Source organism: Pongo pygmaeus, chromosome 6 (genome assembly GCF_028885625.2).
Source record: "Pongo pygmaeus isolate AG05252 chromosome 6, NHGRI_mPonPyg2-v2.0_pri, whole genome shotgun sequence".
In the NCBI taxonomy this organism is placed as follows: domain Eukaryota; kingdom Metazoa; phylum Chordata; class Mammalia; order Primates; family Hominidae; genus Pongo; species Pongo pygmaeus.
In genome coordinates this window covers 139,933,013-139,950,856 of record NC_072379.2, presented here as the reverse complement: position 1 = coordinate 139,950,856, position 17,844 = coordinate 139,933,013, and the positions used below count along the sequence as shown (strand labels likewise).

At 41.5% G+C, this 17,844-nt stretch overlaps 1 pseudogene; it reads left to right on the top strand.

Moving 5' to 3' along the window:
* The first annotated feature begins 1,414 nt into the window (after window positions 1-1,414).
* On the top strand, window positions 1,415-3,273 carry LOC129041600 (T-complex protein 1 subunit delta-like; annotated as a pseudogene).
* The last annotated feature ends 14,571 nt before the right edge of the window (window positions 3,274-17,844 follow it).

Below are 17,844 nucleotides of genomic sequence, written 5' to 3'. Positions count from 1 at the left end.
TCCCTGGTAGGTGACAAACCCTGTACCTTTCATCACACTCTTAATGTAGGATTTTCACAAGCAGAGAGAAAGGGTTGAAGCAAATGGTATGAACAAAGACCCACAAGCAGCCATAAAAACTTTGCTTAGTGAAAGCTATGGTGCATGGCCTGGCAACCTGAGAGTCATAACCTGAATAAACCAACACTGAGCCCTCAAAGTCCCACTGTCTTTTCCTGACCTGGTGATGTAGCTCTAACCTCTCTGAGTATTATTATACCAGTAACTATCATTTGTCAAGTGCTTCACCATTTGCTAGGCACTCTGCTTCACTCTCTTTTTTTGAGACAGGGTCTCGCTCTGTTGCTCAGGCTGGAGTGCAGTGGCAGAATCTTGGCTCACTGCAACATCCGCCTCCCAGGTTCAAGCGATTTTCCTGTCTCAGCCTCCCGAGTAGCTGGGACTACAGGCGTGTGCTACCACACCCAGCTAGTTTTTTTGGTTTTTGTTTGTTTGTTCGTTTGAGACGGAGTCTCGCTCTGTCGCCCAGGCTGGAGCGCAGCGGTGCGATCTCGGCTCACTGCAAGCTCCGCCCCCCGGGTTCACGCCATTCTCCTGCCTCAGCCTCCGGAGTAGCTGAGACTATAGGCGCTCGCCACCACGCCCGACTAATTTTTTTGTGTGTTTTTAGTAGAGACGGGGTTTCGCCATGTTGACCAGGCTGGTCTCTAACTCCTGACCTCAAGTGATCCACCTGCCTCGGCCTCCCAAAGGGCTGGGATTACAGGCGTGAGCCACCCGGACTGCTTCACTCTTACTGTAAGTTGTATCACTTAATCCCTACAACGGCTCTAAGAGGTAAGTATTATTTTCCCCCATTTTATACACAAACAAGTTCAGAGCTGTGGTTCTCAACTCTGGTTATGCATTAGAATCAAGATTCCTGTCACCGGTCCCGCTCCAGATCAATCAGAATAGGGGTAGATAGAGAAAAGCTCCTTAGGTGGCTCTACTGTGCAGCCAAGGTTAAGAAATATGGTTTAACACAGTATTTCTCAAACTTAAATATTCATCAGCATCATCTTGAGGGTTTGTTCAACATAAATGGCTAAGCCCCACTCCCAGTTTCTTATTCAATAGGTCTCCAACAGGGCCCAAGAATTTGTATTTGTAATAGGTTCCCAGGTGTGGCTGATGATGCTGGTCTGGAGATCACACTTTGAGAACTATGGTTTAAAGTAACTTGGCCAAAGTCCCCCAGCTGGTAGATTCCTGTGGCCCCCTAGCTCCCTAGTGGAATTCCATAGCCATCCTGGAGCCTTTCCCTAACCCTAAAGGAGCACATCTTTAGAACCTGACAGCAAAACAAACAACAAAAAACAAAACAAGATGTAACACATAAGGAGAAAGTTTTAGTTAACATGCCCAAGTAAAGATGTTATTTGGACCATGGAGCAGGGCACCCACCAGAGCTGCCAGCTGCTGTGTGAAAGGTGCCTGTCAGGGACATGACAAGCAGGCTGAGATCTGTTTCAGCAACATCACAGCCAAAGCTGTTGCAGATGCTATTAAAACAAGCCTTGGACCAAAAGGAATGGGAAAAAAGATTCAAGGTGGAAAAGGCAATGTGATCACTACAAATGATGGTGCCACCATTCTGAAACAAATGCAAGTGTCACATCCAGCAGCAGAATGCTGGGGGAGCTAAGATATAGGAGCAGGAGATGGCACTGCATCAGTTGGCACTATTGCTGGCTTTCTCATAGGTTCCTGGGCCAAGCTTCTTCAGAAAGGGATTCATCCAACCATCACTTCCAAGTCATCCCCGAAGTCTTTGGAAAAGGGTATTGAGATCTTAAGTAACATATCTCAACCTGTGGAACTGAATGACAGAGAAACTTTGTTAAATAGTGCCACCAGTTCTTTGAACTCACAGGTTGTCTTTCAGTATTCAAGTTCTGCTTTCTCCGACGAGTGTAAATGCAGTGATGAAAGTGACCCAGCTACAGGTACTACTGTAAATCTTAGAGATATTAACATACAGTCATGTGCCATGTAACAGTATTTCAGTCAACAACAGACTGCATATATGACAGTGGTTATAATGCCATGTATTTGCTGTACCTTTTCAATGTTTAGATATGTAGTATTCAGTATAGTAACATGCTGTACGTGTTTATAGCCTACAAGCAATAGGCTATACTATGTAACTATGTGTGTACTAGGCTATACCACCTAGGTTTGTGTAAGTACACTCTATGATGTTTGCACGACAAAATGACCTAACAATGCCATTCTCAGATTGTACCCCATTGTTAAGCAATACATGACTGCGGTTAAGAAACTTGGTGGAAAAATTGGTGACTGTGAGTTGGTGGAAGGTCTTATTCTCACCCAGAAAGTAGTAAATTCTGGCATAACCCAATTTGAAAAGGCTAAGATTGGGCACATTCAGTTTTGCTTATCTGCTCCCAACTTGATTTGGAAATCAAGTAGCAGTTTCTGACAATGTTCAGATGGACTAAATGCTAAGAGAGAGAGCGCCTATACTTTAAGTTTAGTATAGCAAACTTTTACAAATAGGATATAATGTCCTTCTCATACAGGACACTTTAGAGACGCTCCTAGTGATCTTGCATGACATTTCCTGAACAAAATTATTATGTTGGTCAAGAATATTGAAAAAGAAGATGCTGAATTCATTTGTAAGACAATTGGAACCAAGCCAGTTGCTCATACTGACCAAGTCACACTGACATGCTGGGTTTTGCTGAGTTAGCTGAGAAGGTCAGTTTAAATGGTTCTGGAAAACTGCTCAAGACTACAGGCTGTACAAGTGCTGGAAAAACAGTTAAAATTGTCATAGGACTGAAGAATTGAGCCTTCCATTCACGATGTGCTATGTATTATTTGCTGTTTGGTGAAGAGAGCTCTTACTGCAGGAGGTGGTGCTCCAATAGAATTGGCCCTATGGTTAACTGAATGTTTGTGAACATTGAGTGGTATGGAATTTTACAGTCTTCATGTTTTGCAGATGCTATGGAGGTCATTCCAACTACACTAGCTGAAAATGCTGGCTTTGAATCCCATTTCTACAGTAACAGAACTAAGAAATCAACATGTCTAACAAGAAAAAAATTACAGGCATTAGTATCAAAAGGGCAGTATTTCCATTTTGGAAGAACTGGTTGCCCAACTTTTGTGATTTCATTTATTGCTCTGACCCTAGCAAATGAAACTGTCCAGAGAATTCTGAAAATTGATGCTGTGGTAAATGCTCAGAAATCTGGATAATACTGACTGACTTACACTCTTATAGCTACTAGTAGTGTGGCTGAAGTGGAAGATCACCTTAGCGCTCCTTATTATTTGGAAGATTGTTTCCTCAATGAATTCCTGGGCTTGGTCTTCCAATTGGCATTTGCTTGAAATTGCATTGATACAATTTAGTGAACACATTAAATATTTGGTTTCCCAAAAAGATAATTATTTACATTTAATTTATATAATTTATTTTATAATTTTTATCAAAATTTTAATAGACATTTTTGGAGTGCAGTTGGAAAAACAATCCATTTGGAAAACCAAATAGGAGAGAACACAAGAGAAATTCTAAAATGCAAGAATAATGTGGGGACCCATATGAGATGTTGAAAATTATGTAATTAAAATTGATTTTTAAAAATCAGACCACTGACATTGGTAGTCTCAAAGAGGTATTTTTACACTCATGTCTATAGTGACATTATTCAGACAAATGGTCCGCTTCTGAACAGAGAAGTGCATACAAAGAGGTAGCCATTGTTGTTGCACCTCCTCCTATTCTTGCAAGCCCCTCTGCCTTTAGCTGAAGTGACTTCAGGGGATTTAAAGGGTAAGGGCCCTCTTTTCTCCTCTATTTTTCTCATTTTACCCTTCTGGGAGCTAGGCATTTTGTCACTACAAAAAAACACAAAAGTTAGCTGGACGTGGTGGCATGTGCCTGTGCCTCTAGTCCCAACTAATCAGGAGGCTGAAGCAGGAGGATCAATTGAGCCCAGGAGGTTAAGTCTGCAGTGAGCCATGTTCATGCCACTGTACTCCAACCTGAGCAACAGGAAAAAAATACACACACACACACACACGCACACACAGAAATGAGAAAGGAATTTAAACATTTCTCTAAAAAAAAAAATAAAGGACAGTAATGTAAAAATTAAAAGAAAATGAGGAACTAAAAAGCCATAAGGCATATAGAAAACATAGCAAAATAACAGAAGTCCCTCCTTATCAGTAATTACTTTAAATACAAATGGATTAAAGTCTCTAATCAAAAGACAGAGATTAAAAGAATGGATAAAAACACACGATCCAACTATATGCTGTCCACAAGAGACTCACTTTAGATCCAAAGATACATGTAGAATGAAAGTGAGAAAATGGAAAAAGATATTCCATGAAAATATTAACCAAAAGAGGATGTCTCTATCACCTAGAACCTGACTCAGTTGGCATCACTAAATTTTTGTTGAATGAATGAAAGAAATATCCAAACTCACCTGGATTGAAGAATAAATGAGGTACATTTTTCTCATTATATTAAAAGAGAAAGTAAGAATAAAAGGAAAGAGAGTGGGAGAGACAGAAGGATAGAAGGAAGAATAAAGAGAAAGATAGATGAATGATAATCCATTTGAATTGACAACGTGATTTAGTAGAACTGGAAAAATTGGTGGCAGTGTGTTAGTTTAAACTTACTGAAAAAAAATCTGGCAGCATGTATACTTAGCTGTTAGTAATATCCATGTTTTTTGACTCCAAAATACAAGTCGTAGACCTTGTTTTCTTTTTTTTTTTTGAGATGGAGTCTCGCTCTGTCACTCAGGCTGGAGTGCAGTGGCACGATCTCGGCTCACTGCAAGCTCTGCCTCCTGGGCCCACGCCATTCTCCTGCCTCAGCCTCCCAAGTAGCTGGGACTACAGGTGCCTGCCACCATGCCTGGCTAATTTTTTTTTTTTTGTATTTTTAGTAGAGACGGGGTTTCACCATGTTAGCCAGGATGGTCTCGATCTCCTGACCTCGTGATCCACCCATCTCAGCCTCCCAAAGTGTTGGAATTACAGGCATGAGCCACCACGCCTGGCTGACCTTGTTTTCTAAATACTATTCTCCAACAAAAGAAATTGTGGTTCCTTGGAAAAATAGTGGATTCCAGAGCTGGGAGAGGTAAGACACAAATTATGCTAAAAAGTAATGAAGTGCCCCCCCATAAAAAAAGGATGGGGATCTTGTTGAAAGGGCATGAGAGCCAAACTGAAACAGCCCCCTATGGCCAAGGCTGAAACAATTTGAGCAACAAAATAAATAAGAATAGTACTGGATTAAGCATAGTACTATATTATGATAGTACTAGATTAAAACCCAATGGTTAAATAAAAATCTTTGAGTCCACACAGTATAAATAAATTGAGGAGAAGGTACTCTACTTTACAGAAGAATTCCAATTGTAAAATGTAAGGAATAAGGAAATAGAAAATCACCGTTAGAATATCGCAGTAATAATAACTGCAAGCAGTATCCACTGATGGATGTTAAAATTGATGGGCAAAAGTTTAAGGAGAAGCAGGATATTTGTATGCTTTCAAAGTCTCTCCCCCACAAAAAATATTATTTACAAAGAGAAAAGTAGTAACTTTATGGTGGAAAAAAGTTTCTTAGTTTTGATAATTGTACTCTGGTTATAAGATGTTAACATTAAGGGAAGTTGGGTGAAGAATATACAGGAATTCTCTGTACTATTTTTGCAACTTTTTGGTAAGTCTAAAATTTTATTTAAAATTTTTTAAATTGTACTTTCAAAAAGCTTTTTTGGCTGGGCAGAGTGGTTCATGCCTGTAATCCCAGCACTTTGGGAGGCCGAAGCAGGTAGATCACCTGAGGTCAGGAGTTCGAGACCAGCCTGGCCAACATGGTGAGACCCTGTCTCTACTAAAACTACAAAAATTAGCTGAACATGGTGGTACATGCCTGTAGTCCCAGCTACTTGGGAGTCTGAGGCAGGAGAATCGCTTGAACCCAGGAGGCAGAGGTTGCAATGAGCTGAGAACATGCCATTGCACTCCAGCCTGGGCAATAAAGCTAGACTCTATCTCAAAAAAAAAAAAAAAAAGTTTGTTTTTTTCAATATGTTTCAGGAAAAAAAAAAATTGACACAGGGTCTTGCTCTATCACCCAGTCCGGAAGGCAGTGGTGCAATCATGGCTCAATGCAGCCTCAATCTCCTGGGCTCAAGCAATCCTCCCACCTCAGCCTCTCAAATACCTGGCACTACAGGTGCATGCCACCACACCCAGCTAATTCTTCTACTTTTTGTGGAGCCAGGGTCTCATTATATTGCCCATGTTGGTATTTAAGACTATTTTAAGACAACATAGGCCAAACACAGTGGCTCACGCCTGTTATCCCAGCACTTTGGGAGCACTGTGGGAGGATCACGTGAGCCCATGAATTGGAGACCAGCCTGGGAAACAAAGTGAGACCGCGTCTCCACAAGAAAATTAAAAATTAGCTGGGCATGTTAGTGTGTGCCTGTGATTCCAGCTACTCAGGAGACTGACGTGGGAGGATCGCTTGAGCCTGGGAGGTTGAGGCTGCAGTGAACTGTTTGGGCCACCGTACTCTAGCCTGGGCAACAGAGATCCTGTCTCAAAAAATTTTTAAAAAATGAATATAAGAGTTCATGTATAGAATGCTGTCAGTTATCAAAAGAAAAATGCAAATGAACAAAAAGACTGGACGAACTATGCCCAAATATTAACATTTGTTTCTTGTAAGAGATGAGACTATGGTTGGTTTTCTTTTCTACGCTTTCTGAATTTTCTGTCATGAATGCTTACCATTTCGTAATAATATGTAAAAAAGAAAAAAAATGTTAAAAGAGCTAAAGGAGGGTGGGGCATGGTGGATTATGCCTGTAATCCTAGCACTTTGGGAGGCCAAGGCAGGTGGATTGCTTGAGCTCAGGAGTTTGAGACCAGCCTGGGCAATATGGTGAAACCCCGTCTCTAGAAAAAAATACAAACATTACCTGGGTGTGGTGGTGCATGCCTGTAGTTTCAACTACTTGTAGGGGCTGAGGCAGGAGGATTGCTTAAGCCCAGGAGGTCGAAGCTGTAGTGGGCCAATATCACACCACTGCACTCCAGCCTGGGGGACAAGGTGAAATTCTTATTCAAGAAAAAAGACAAGGCCATGCATGGTGGCTCACACCTGTAATTCCAGCACTTTGTGAGGCCAAGGCAAGAGAATCTCTTGAGTCCAGGAGTTTGAGACCAGCCTGGGCAACATAGGGAGACCCTATCATTACAAAATAAACAAATTAGCCAGGCATAGTGGTACACACCTGTGATTTCAGCTATTCAAGTGGCTGAGGCGGGAGATCACTTGAGCCTGGGAGGTCGAGGCTACACTCCAGCCTGGGTGATCAAGCAAGACCTTGTCTCAAAAACAAAAAAAAATAAAGCTGAAGAAAAGGCAAGAGGGACAAAAATGGGAAGAGAGAACATTCCAGGGTGAGGACATAACATGAGGACACAAATGTGGCATTGGAAGATGGCATAGACTTAAAAAGAATAAGGCTGGGCATGGTGGCTCACGCCTCTAATCCCAGCACTTTAGGAGGCCAAGGTGGGTGGATCACAAGGTCAGGAGATCGAAACCATCCTGGCTAACACGGTGAAACCCCGTCTTTACTAAAAATACAAAAAAAATTAGCCGGCCGTGGTGATAGGCGCCTGTAGTCCCAGCTACTTGGGAGGCTGAGGCAGGAGAATGGCGTGAACCAGGGAGGCGGAGCTTGCAGTGAGCCGAGACCGCGCCACCGCACTCCAGCCTGGGCGACAGAGTGAGACTCAGTCTCAAAAAACAAAAAGAAAGAATAAGATGTTGGCTATAGCTAGAGCATAAGTGGCATTTTGGGGAAGATTTGAGAGAGAGAGAGAGACGGAGAGAGATCAGGCTGGTGAGATAGGGCCTTGTGGGCCATTGTGAATTTTGGCTTTACCCTCAGATAATGGGGAACTATTAAAGGGACACGGCAGGGTAATGATGTCAGATCCATAGTTTAGAGAGTGTCCTCGGGCAGCCAAACGGACGGTGGACTAAAAGAGACCAAAAAAGGTGGAAGGAGGTAAGTCAGGAGAGCACCAGGGTGGTCCATATGACAAATAAGGAGAGATTGATTTGATCAGGGACAGTGGGAATGGTGAAAAAGATCCTTTTAGGTTGGACCCAGGACCAGGAGGACCAGCAAGAGCTATAAGTGCTCCCACGCCAGTCAGTTTCATTTATATTTCCAGGGAAAATGGCCCATATCAGACTCCTAGAAGGCTGGTGCTCTCAGGATTTTAGAGTTAATCCTAGAGCCAGATAAATGGCCAGCCAGACCAGGGCAACCAGTCTGATGGACGATGTAGGGGCTGGGTCACTCTGGGTCTCCAACCACAACTTGACAGGTCAGCTGGGCAACAGTGGAGCAGAACCCAGGAAGAGCCAGGCCCTCGGGCAGAGTGTAAATCCCACACAGGGATGCAGGAACCCAGAGGCAGAGTGATCCCTGAGAGATAAGAGGTCCACCTTTGCGAACAAGGGGCTGGAGCTCTCGGTAAACAAGCAGCTCTGCTGCTGTGAGGCAAATGGCCCTGGGTGCTCTCTGTAGCTGGTTCACAGGCAGTTCAATTCTGGATGGAGAGGCTGGCATAAGTATGCCATAAGTATGGCATAAGTAGAAGAGAAAAAAAGATGACAAAGTCATTACCACATGAAAAATCAAAAGTGGATACATTGAGTTAGACTTAAGGGAAAGTAAAGATTAATTCACACAAATTTGATTATACACAGCCTTTTAAAAATACCCCTATGATGTAAAAATTGAGGTTTGTCTATTTTGTGTTTTCTCTGCTTTGGATCTCTTCCCTTCTTTGCCTGTAGCTTGTGGTGGGAGACCAGCAGGGGTAAAAACATGACTTTCTTTCCTAGTGTCACAAGACCTACATTTTTTGTTTTGTTTTGTTTTGTTTTGTTGTTTTTTGTTTTCCTCAAGTGCCTTGTCAATTAGTGTGAATTCACTAAGGCAATTACGCTCACAGGATGGGCTCAATCCACCTACTGAGAATCATCAGGGGCTTCTCTGAGTCAGCAGGCTGGGCTGCAGCCCAGGAATCTGCATTCCCAACAAGCTCTTCCAGGTGTTAAATATGCCTCTAAAACATGAGAATCCCTTTTAGGAATCTGGTGGAAGCAAAATTGAAAGAGATAAACTCTGGTTCCAAGCTGCTTATTTACTAAGCCCCAAGATGCAGGCATCCAGATGACCTGGGCTCTTACCTTGTGCTTGGGAATATATCAAAGATGCATTGACTTTGCATTGTGGTGTCCTCATCACCTAGTCTCCTTTAGCCTCTGGTTTTATCGTTCTCTCCAACAAGCTCAGACATCTGTCTTAATTTATCCTTCGTGAGTCCTTGGTGTTAATAATTGTTTATCCTTCTAATACGATCTAGCATGATCTCTTGTCTCTGCAACAGTCTTTATGTGGGGATGTTTTGGGATAGAGGTAGTAAGCCCATTCCAATCCCTGGGTGCTAAATTGTAGCCATGTGGTCTGCTTCAAGCTATCTGTGTATGTTGTAAATTTTATTAGGGAAAGGAAGGCATGTCCACAATGATCTTTCTTGTGAAAAATAATCACCTAATCTCTCCCCCTCCTTCATTAATCTTAAGAAGTCTCCTATTCCGTTTCACAATCAGCATAAATAGCAGGGAAGATGAAAGTGAAGAAAAGCTCAGTGACCTCATTTTGAGATCACAATTTGTCTCTAGCACAACAACCGGCACCCCCAGCTCTTCTCCACCTGCAGATAACAGTTTGCCATATTACCAAACCCTCACTGGCCCCAACACCCCAAGGAGGGTAGGCAACTGGGTGATGTATGGACAATAGAAAGAAGAGGAAATGAGTCCAAATCATCTACTGAACTATGACCACCCCAAAATGTTGTGGGTTTTTTGATTTGTTTGTTTTTTGTCAAGTGTTCTGCAAAGGACAAGTGCCTATTTCTATGATTTTTTTAAACAGTTTTTTTAAGGAAAAAAAAGTTTTGAATTTAAAACAAACCATTCCAAGTGATGTAGCTATTTTCTCGCTAAAAATTAAACACCTGAGAAAGCATCATCAAAAAAACTCAAAGTGGCCATTGGGGTTATATTTTTCTAATTATTATTATTATTATTCTGAAGGAGCCCCAACCAATTTAAATCTTGTGAAAATACTACGTGTCTGGCTTTCTTCCCACCTCCTGCCACAGTCCCCTCACACTAAGGATTTCACCATTGCCCTGGATGCACAGGAACTAGCCTGGCCTGTTGGGACCTTTCCCTCACCTTTCCTGTAGTGCTTGCTCCCATGTCATCTGGACAAGTGGCCTCCAGGATGAGTCACTCTATTTACACCTGGGCTGGTTCAGGTACAATGCAGAATCTGTTTCTGAAATATCACAGTCTCAAAAAGAGGGCCTTCAGATACTTGCTATAAATTTTCTCATGGCAAAAGACAAATGTGTGATCTCCATCTTGTTTCTAGATTGCACCAAGTAGAAGGCCTGGCTGAAACACACAACAGTTTACAGTGCTTAGAGCCTTTCTGCTCAAAGTGTGGTCCCCAGGCCCCTGGGAGCTTGTTAGAAATGCAAAATGACAGGCTCGCTCCAGGCCTTCTGAATCAGAACCTGAATATTAATGTGCTCCAGATGGTTTGTACACACAGAAAATGTGAGAAGCACTGGCCTAGGATTTGCATTAACTTTCAGAGTTCTTAGAGGTCACAGGTGTACAAGGAATCCAAAAGCCTTTCTGCCTTCACTCATGCAATTCATTATTCTCTTTGCCTGAAAATGTCTTCCACTATGTCTTACCAACCTAGAGCTCCTACTCATCCTTCAAGGCCCACCCCAAAGATCGTATCTCCATTGAAATTTTTCTGATACCCTCAGTCAAAACTAATTATTTCTTCTTCTCTGCTCCCTTGATATTTTACATCTACATCCAGTATATGTCAATATTACACAGGCTTCATATCATAACTATGTGCTCATTTGTCTGTGTCCCACAAAAGTGTGTTATTCAAGGACAAAGAACATCAATGTCCTTGTTCATCTGTGTTCTTTAGCACCCATCCCAGGACTCGGAAGAGAAACTCAATAAATATTACTTGAAAACTATCTTTTCATCTTTTCTTCCATTGTTTTAAAGTCACATAATAATAAACCTTATGCTGCCTAAAGATTTTAACCTGCTATACTTTAAAAACTATTCTATTTTTAATATGCTAATTTACAGCAATAATTCAAAAGCACTTCTGTTGGCCTGGAAACAATCTCTGAGTATACATTTGATTGGGATAACTATTTCTGCCCCCTTTCCCTCACACATACACCCCTTTCTCAAAACATGACATATTCATTGCAGATGAAAAGCCAGACTACTGGATAAAACAGATATTTTTAGGGGGGATTGTGGGTGGAATAATAAAATAAACTATTATATTTATTCATTTATAGTAAGCCTTTCTCAGTACCTCTGATATTTTCTTACAGATATATAACTGATATTGCTACATCAGTTGTGACTAAAAGATGAGAAAATAGTAAGGAGAAGAAAGTAAAGTAGAAGTTAAATAGTGATCCGACTGTCGCAATAATTAATAGCTGTCTGCATTCTTAAAATAAACACAACAGAAAACATGTAGGTAATAATGGGAACTTAACAGAGTTAGCATAACCCCTCTGGTTAACAATTAACTCTTGAGAGACTGTAATCATGTACCAGCCTGCATGAGATAACACATAGTTTGCAAGTAATATACAAGTGCAACTCTCCCTTCTCTGTGCTGATAGCAATGCACACGTGGCTGATTGTCACTGCTCTGTGCTAGCCAGCAAGCAATGCACAGCTGTAAGCAGCTCATGGACCATAAGACTCATCCAAATGACCCACAAATTTGACTTAGCATTATTCACACTTGTTGCTAACATATGGTTCTCCCAGTGGTCATTAAGAGAAGCTATTTAGCTGCACTTTGTGCTTTCTACAGTGCAATAGTCCTTGCAATATTTATCAATAGGTTAAATATGAATATCCTTTGACTCAGGAATTCCACATCTATACCACAGAAAATAGAGGCAAATGTACAAAAATGTTAGTTGCAGTTTTTTGTTTTTTGGTTTTTTGAGAAAGAGTCTCACTCTGTCACCAGGCTGGAGTAAAGTGGCATGATCTCAGCTCACTGCAACCTCCGCCTTGTTGGTTCAAGCGATTCTCCTGCCTCAGCCTCCCAAGTGGCTGGGACTACATGCCCACACCACCATGCCCAGCTAATTTTTGTATTTTTAGTAGAGACAGGGTTTCACCTTGTTGGCCAGGATGGTCTCAATCTCTTGATCTCATGATCCGCCCACCTTGGCCTCCCAAAGTGCTGGGATTACAGATGTGAGCCACAGCGTCCAGCCATTAGTTGCAGTTTTTTATAGAAAAAGAAAGCAATCCACATGTTCATCAATGGGAAAATTAGTATATGAGTCATCCTACATCCATACTCTAGATATTATAGAACTACATTAGTTATTAAAAAAAAAAAGAGGTATATGTATATGTACTGACATGGGAAAATGTCAGTAATACAGCATTTTACAAATCAACCAGCGGGCCAGGCATGGTGGCTCACGCCTGTAATCCCAGCACTTTGGGAGGCCAAGGCGGGCAGAACACCTGAGGTCAGGAGTTCGAGACCAGCCTGGCTAACGTGGTGAAACCCCATCTCTACTAAAAATGCAAAAATCAGCCAGGCATGGTAGTGGGCACCTGTAATCCCAGCTACTCGGAAGGCTGAGGGAGGATAATTGCTTGAACTCCGGGAGGCAGAGGTTGCAGTGAGCCAAGGTTGCGTCACTGCGCTCCAGCCTGGGCGGCAGAGTGAGACTCCATCAAAAAAAGAAAAGCAGCAAAATATTCTATGGTATAGTGGAGTATGAACCTACTAGAAATTGCACAGGAACAAACATGGAGACACATACATATACATGTATTTGTATATGCATAGCAAAAATTTAGAAAGCTACTCACCAAATTATTCATTATGATAATATCGGAGGAAAGAATGAAAGAATAAGAAATCACTTTGAAATCCTTTTCCCTTTGTTAAAGAGATACACTTTTATATTGTTTAAATTTTGTTAAATTTTTATTTTGACAAAATTTCAGATTTATACTAAGTTACGAAAATACTGTGAGGAGGCCGGCTGCAGTGGCTCATGCCTGTAGTCCCAGCACTTTAGAAGGCTGACATGGGCAGATCACGAAGTCAGGACTTTGAGACCAGCCTGGCCAACATGGTGAAACTCTGTCTCTACTAAAAACACAAAAATTAGCTGGGCATGGTGGCACACACATGCCTGTAATCCCAGCTACTCAGGAGGCTGAGGCAGGAGAATTGCTTGAACCCGGGAGGCAGAGGTTGCAGTGAGCCCAGATCGCATCGCTGCACTCCAGCCCGGATGACAGAGCAAGGCTCTGTCTTGGGAGGAAAAAAAATAGTACAACAAAATACTTTGTAACCTCTACCTAGATTCCCCAAAAGTTAACATCTGTCACATTTGTAATAGATGTTTTATCTTTACCTCTTTCTGTTTTTTTCTCCTCTGCAAACTCTGCGTGCGTGCATGTGTGTGTGTGTGTGTGTGTGTGTGTGTAAATTTTAAAAACTGTTTGAGGGTAAGTTGCAGATATGATTCCCCTTATCTCTAAATACTTCACCATGTATTCTCTAAACACATTCTGTTACATAACCATAGCATAATACTAAAATCAGGATAATTAAGACATTAACACTGATAAGACACTATTAGCTAATCTATAGACCATATTTAAATTTCACTAACTTCCCTAATAATGACTTTTATAGAAAAAGAAAATCCCAAGTAGTGAATCGAATGTAGTTGTCAGGTTTCTTTAGTCTCTAATTAGAAACAGTTTCTTACTTAGTCTTTCCTTGTTTTTCATGACCTTGATATTTCTGATTAATACAGTCCAGATATTTTGTGTCCCTCAATTTGGGTTTGTCTGATATTTCTTCATGATTCAAGTCAGGTTACCATTTTTGGCAATAAATTCACAGAACTGTTGTTGTATTCTCAACGCTTCACGTCAGGAGGCACATGATATCCCATTACAACTGATATTAAACTTTCAACACTATTGGCTGGCAAGGTGGCATGCACCTGTAATCCCAGCTACACAAAAGCTGACGCAGGAGGATTCCTTGAGCCCAAGAGTTACAGACCAGCTTAGGCAACAAAGCAAGACCCCTGCATCATAAAAAAAAAAAAAAAAAGAACAAAAAATACTTTGAACACTGGTTAAAGGGATGTCTGCCAAATTTCTCTACTGTTAAATTGCTACTTTTCCCTTTGAAATGGTGATTTTCTGATTCCATCATTCCTTCCACATTAATTAGTTGGAATTTTATATCAAAGAAAGCTTTCCCTTTTCCCCATTCATTCATTCTTTCATTCATTCATATCAGTATGGATTCTTTATCCTCATTGTTTACTTTGATGCAGAATTATTTATTGTGATGCAGAATCCATATTGCTATGGATTCTTTATCCTCATCACTTATTTTGATACACAAAATTGCCCCAGATTTGGCCAGTGGGGGACCCGGTGGAGCTGGCTCCCACATCCTTTAGATATGTTCCCTCTGTCTTTGAGCACTTCCTTACTTTCTGACACAAAGATGCTCTACACCAGCGGTCCTCAACCTTTTTGGCACCAGGGACTGGTTTCGTGGAAGACAGTTTTTCCGTGGACCCGGGGGTGACGGATGGTTTTGGAATGACTCAAGTGCATTACATTTACTGTGCACTCCAACCTTCTTGGCACCAGGGACTGGTTTTTGGTCCTCAACCTTTTTGGCACTGGGGACTTGTTTCATGGGAGACAATTTTTCCATGGACCCGGGAGGTGGAGGATGGTTTCAGAATGATTCAAGTGCATTACACTTATTGTGTACTTTATTTTTATTTTTATTACATTGTAATAATCAGGCATCAGATTCTCACAAAGAGCAGGCAACCTAGATCCCTTGCACAGTACCAGTCCGTGACCTGGAGGTTGGAACCCCTGCTCTACACTCATTTTGTACTTTCACAGCCCCAACCTTGCAGTCTGCCATTTCTCCAAGGATATTTGGTTCTTTTTAATGAAGAATGGCACTTGGAATTAATTGCTACTGGCTTTCATTCTTTTAGGACTTTTTTTTAATTTTTTTTGACAGAGTCTTGCTCTGTCCCAGGCTGGAGTGCAGTGGCGTGATCTTGGCTCACTGCAACCTCCACCTCGTGGGTTCAAGCTATTCTCCAGCCTCAGCCTCCCGAGTAAACACAGTTTCCCCATGTTGGCCAGGCTGGTATTGAACTCCTGACCTCAAGTGATCTGCCCACCTTGGCCTCCCAAAGTGCTGGGATTACAGGTGTGAGCCACCGCGCCGGACCTTTTTTTTTTTTTTTTTTTGAGACGGAATCTAGCTCTGTCACCAGGCTGGTGTCCAGTGGCAGGATCTCGGCTCACTGCAACCTCCGCCTCCTGGGTTCAAGCGATTCTCATGCCTCAGCCTTCCGAGTAGCTGGGATTACAGGTGCACGCCACCATGCCCAGTTAATTTTTGTATTTTTAGTAGAGACGGTGTTTCCCCATGTTGGCCAGGCTGGTCTTGAACTCCTGACCTCAAGAGATCTGCCACCTCGGCCTCCCAAAGTGCTGGGATTACAAGCATAAGCCATCACGCCCGGTCTGCTTTTAGGCCTTCTTAACAGGGTTAGGAAATATATGCACAAATGCATACATATGTCCCCCCATGACACACACACACACACACACACACACACACACACACTTAAATTTATTTCTATACCATATTTATGTAAATATGTAAAAAAAAGAACCATAAATTCATACCCATACCTTCGATTCTAATCCAATGCCACTGGTTCACTTTAGCCTTCCACTTTCCCTATTTATAACTAATATATTTAACACTGGGACACATGGCTCCCATTAATCACAATGTATTTACTTTGTTGCTGAATCTTAGGATACACAAAAAGTAGCTTTAGAGTTGTCTGAATTTTTTATAAGAATGTATGACATTTGCAATTTGAAAGTCAATTTAAAAACAAAGAATAACATAGATCTGCTTCTGGAAGTATTGATTGGTACACGTCCTTCTTTCTTTGAGCATTTCCTTTCTTTCTGACACAAGGCAATTAGATAATGAACTTTAAATATGTGAAGTTCACTTGATCCTCGATATTACTTCTCAGAATTTAGTCTAAGAGTAGAATGATATATGTTTACAAAAATTTAGCCACAAGAACAATCATCACATTATTATTTATAATAACAATAACTTAGAAACTATCTCAGTACTAAAAAATGAGTACTTTGTTAAATAAATTTTATTCAAGTAATGGACAACAAAGAAGTGGTAGAGTATAGTGGTTAAGAGCAGATTTTAAATCCAAGCAGACTATATTTGAATCCTAGCTCTACCAATTATGACATTGGATAATTTACTCATCTTCTGTGTGCTTCAGTTACCTTATGTGTAACATGAAGCTGATAATAGTACCTTCCTTATAGGGTAGCCATGAGGATTAAATGAGGCCAAGGGACCTCGCCCAGCCAGATGCCTTCTTAAACAAAAATTTTGGAGGACCATTTAAGACTAAAAATTTGGCCAAGCGCAGTGGCTCACACCTGTAATCCCAGCACTTTGGGAGGAAGAGGTGGGCGGATCTCTTGCGGTCAGGAGTTCGATACTAGCCTGGCCAACATAGGAAACACTGTCGGTACTAAAAATACAAAAATTACCTGGGTGTGGTGGCGATTCCCTGTAATCCCAGCTACTTGGGAGGCTGAGGCAGGAGAATGGCTTGAACCCGGGAGGTGGAGCCTGCAGTGAGCCTAGATCGCACTACTGCACTCCAGCCTGGGAGACTCCGTCTTGGAAAAAAAAAAAAAAAAAGGCTAAAAATTCATCATCACTTTTTAATTTCACTCATTCAAAAAGCTCTTTTCATGATACTTTTCCTGTAATTAGTCTATGTGCCATCAGGTGGCAGTAGTGCCTTAATCATGGCCGGTTTCTTTGCCTAGTAACAATTTACCATAGGAAGATATTCTAGTATGTATGCTTTTATTCTTTGCAATGTTTTAATTCTTTATTAAAATATTTGAATTTAATTGAATATGATAGATATTTCTTATACACAGTCATATTGGCTGGGCGTGGTAACTCACGCCTGTAATCCTAGCACTTTGGGAGGCCAAGGTGGGCAGACTGCCTGAGCTGAGGTGTTCAAGACCAGACTAGACAATACGGTGAAACCCCGTCTCTACTAAAATACAAGAAATTAGCCGGTCATGGCAGCGTGCGCCTGTAGTCCTAGCTACTGAGGGGGCTGAGGCACGAGAATTGCTTAAACCCAGAAGTCTGAGGTTGCAGTGAGCTGAGATCACGCCACTGCACTCCAGCCTGGGCAACACAGCAAGACTCATCTCCAAAAGATAAAAATAAAAAACAAACAAACAAAAACAGTCATATGTTGCTTAACAATGGGTATATGTTCTGAGAACTGTGTTGTTAGGCAATTTTGTAGTTGTACAAACATCACAGAGTGTACTTACACAAATCTAGATAATATAGCTTACTGCACATCTAGGCTGTATGGTGTACCCTATTGCTCCTAGGCTACAAATGTGTATAACATGTT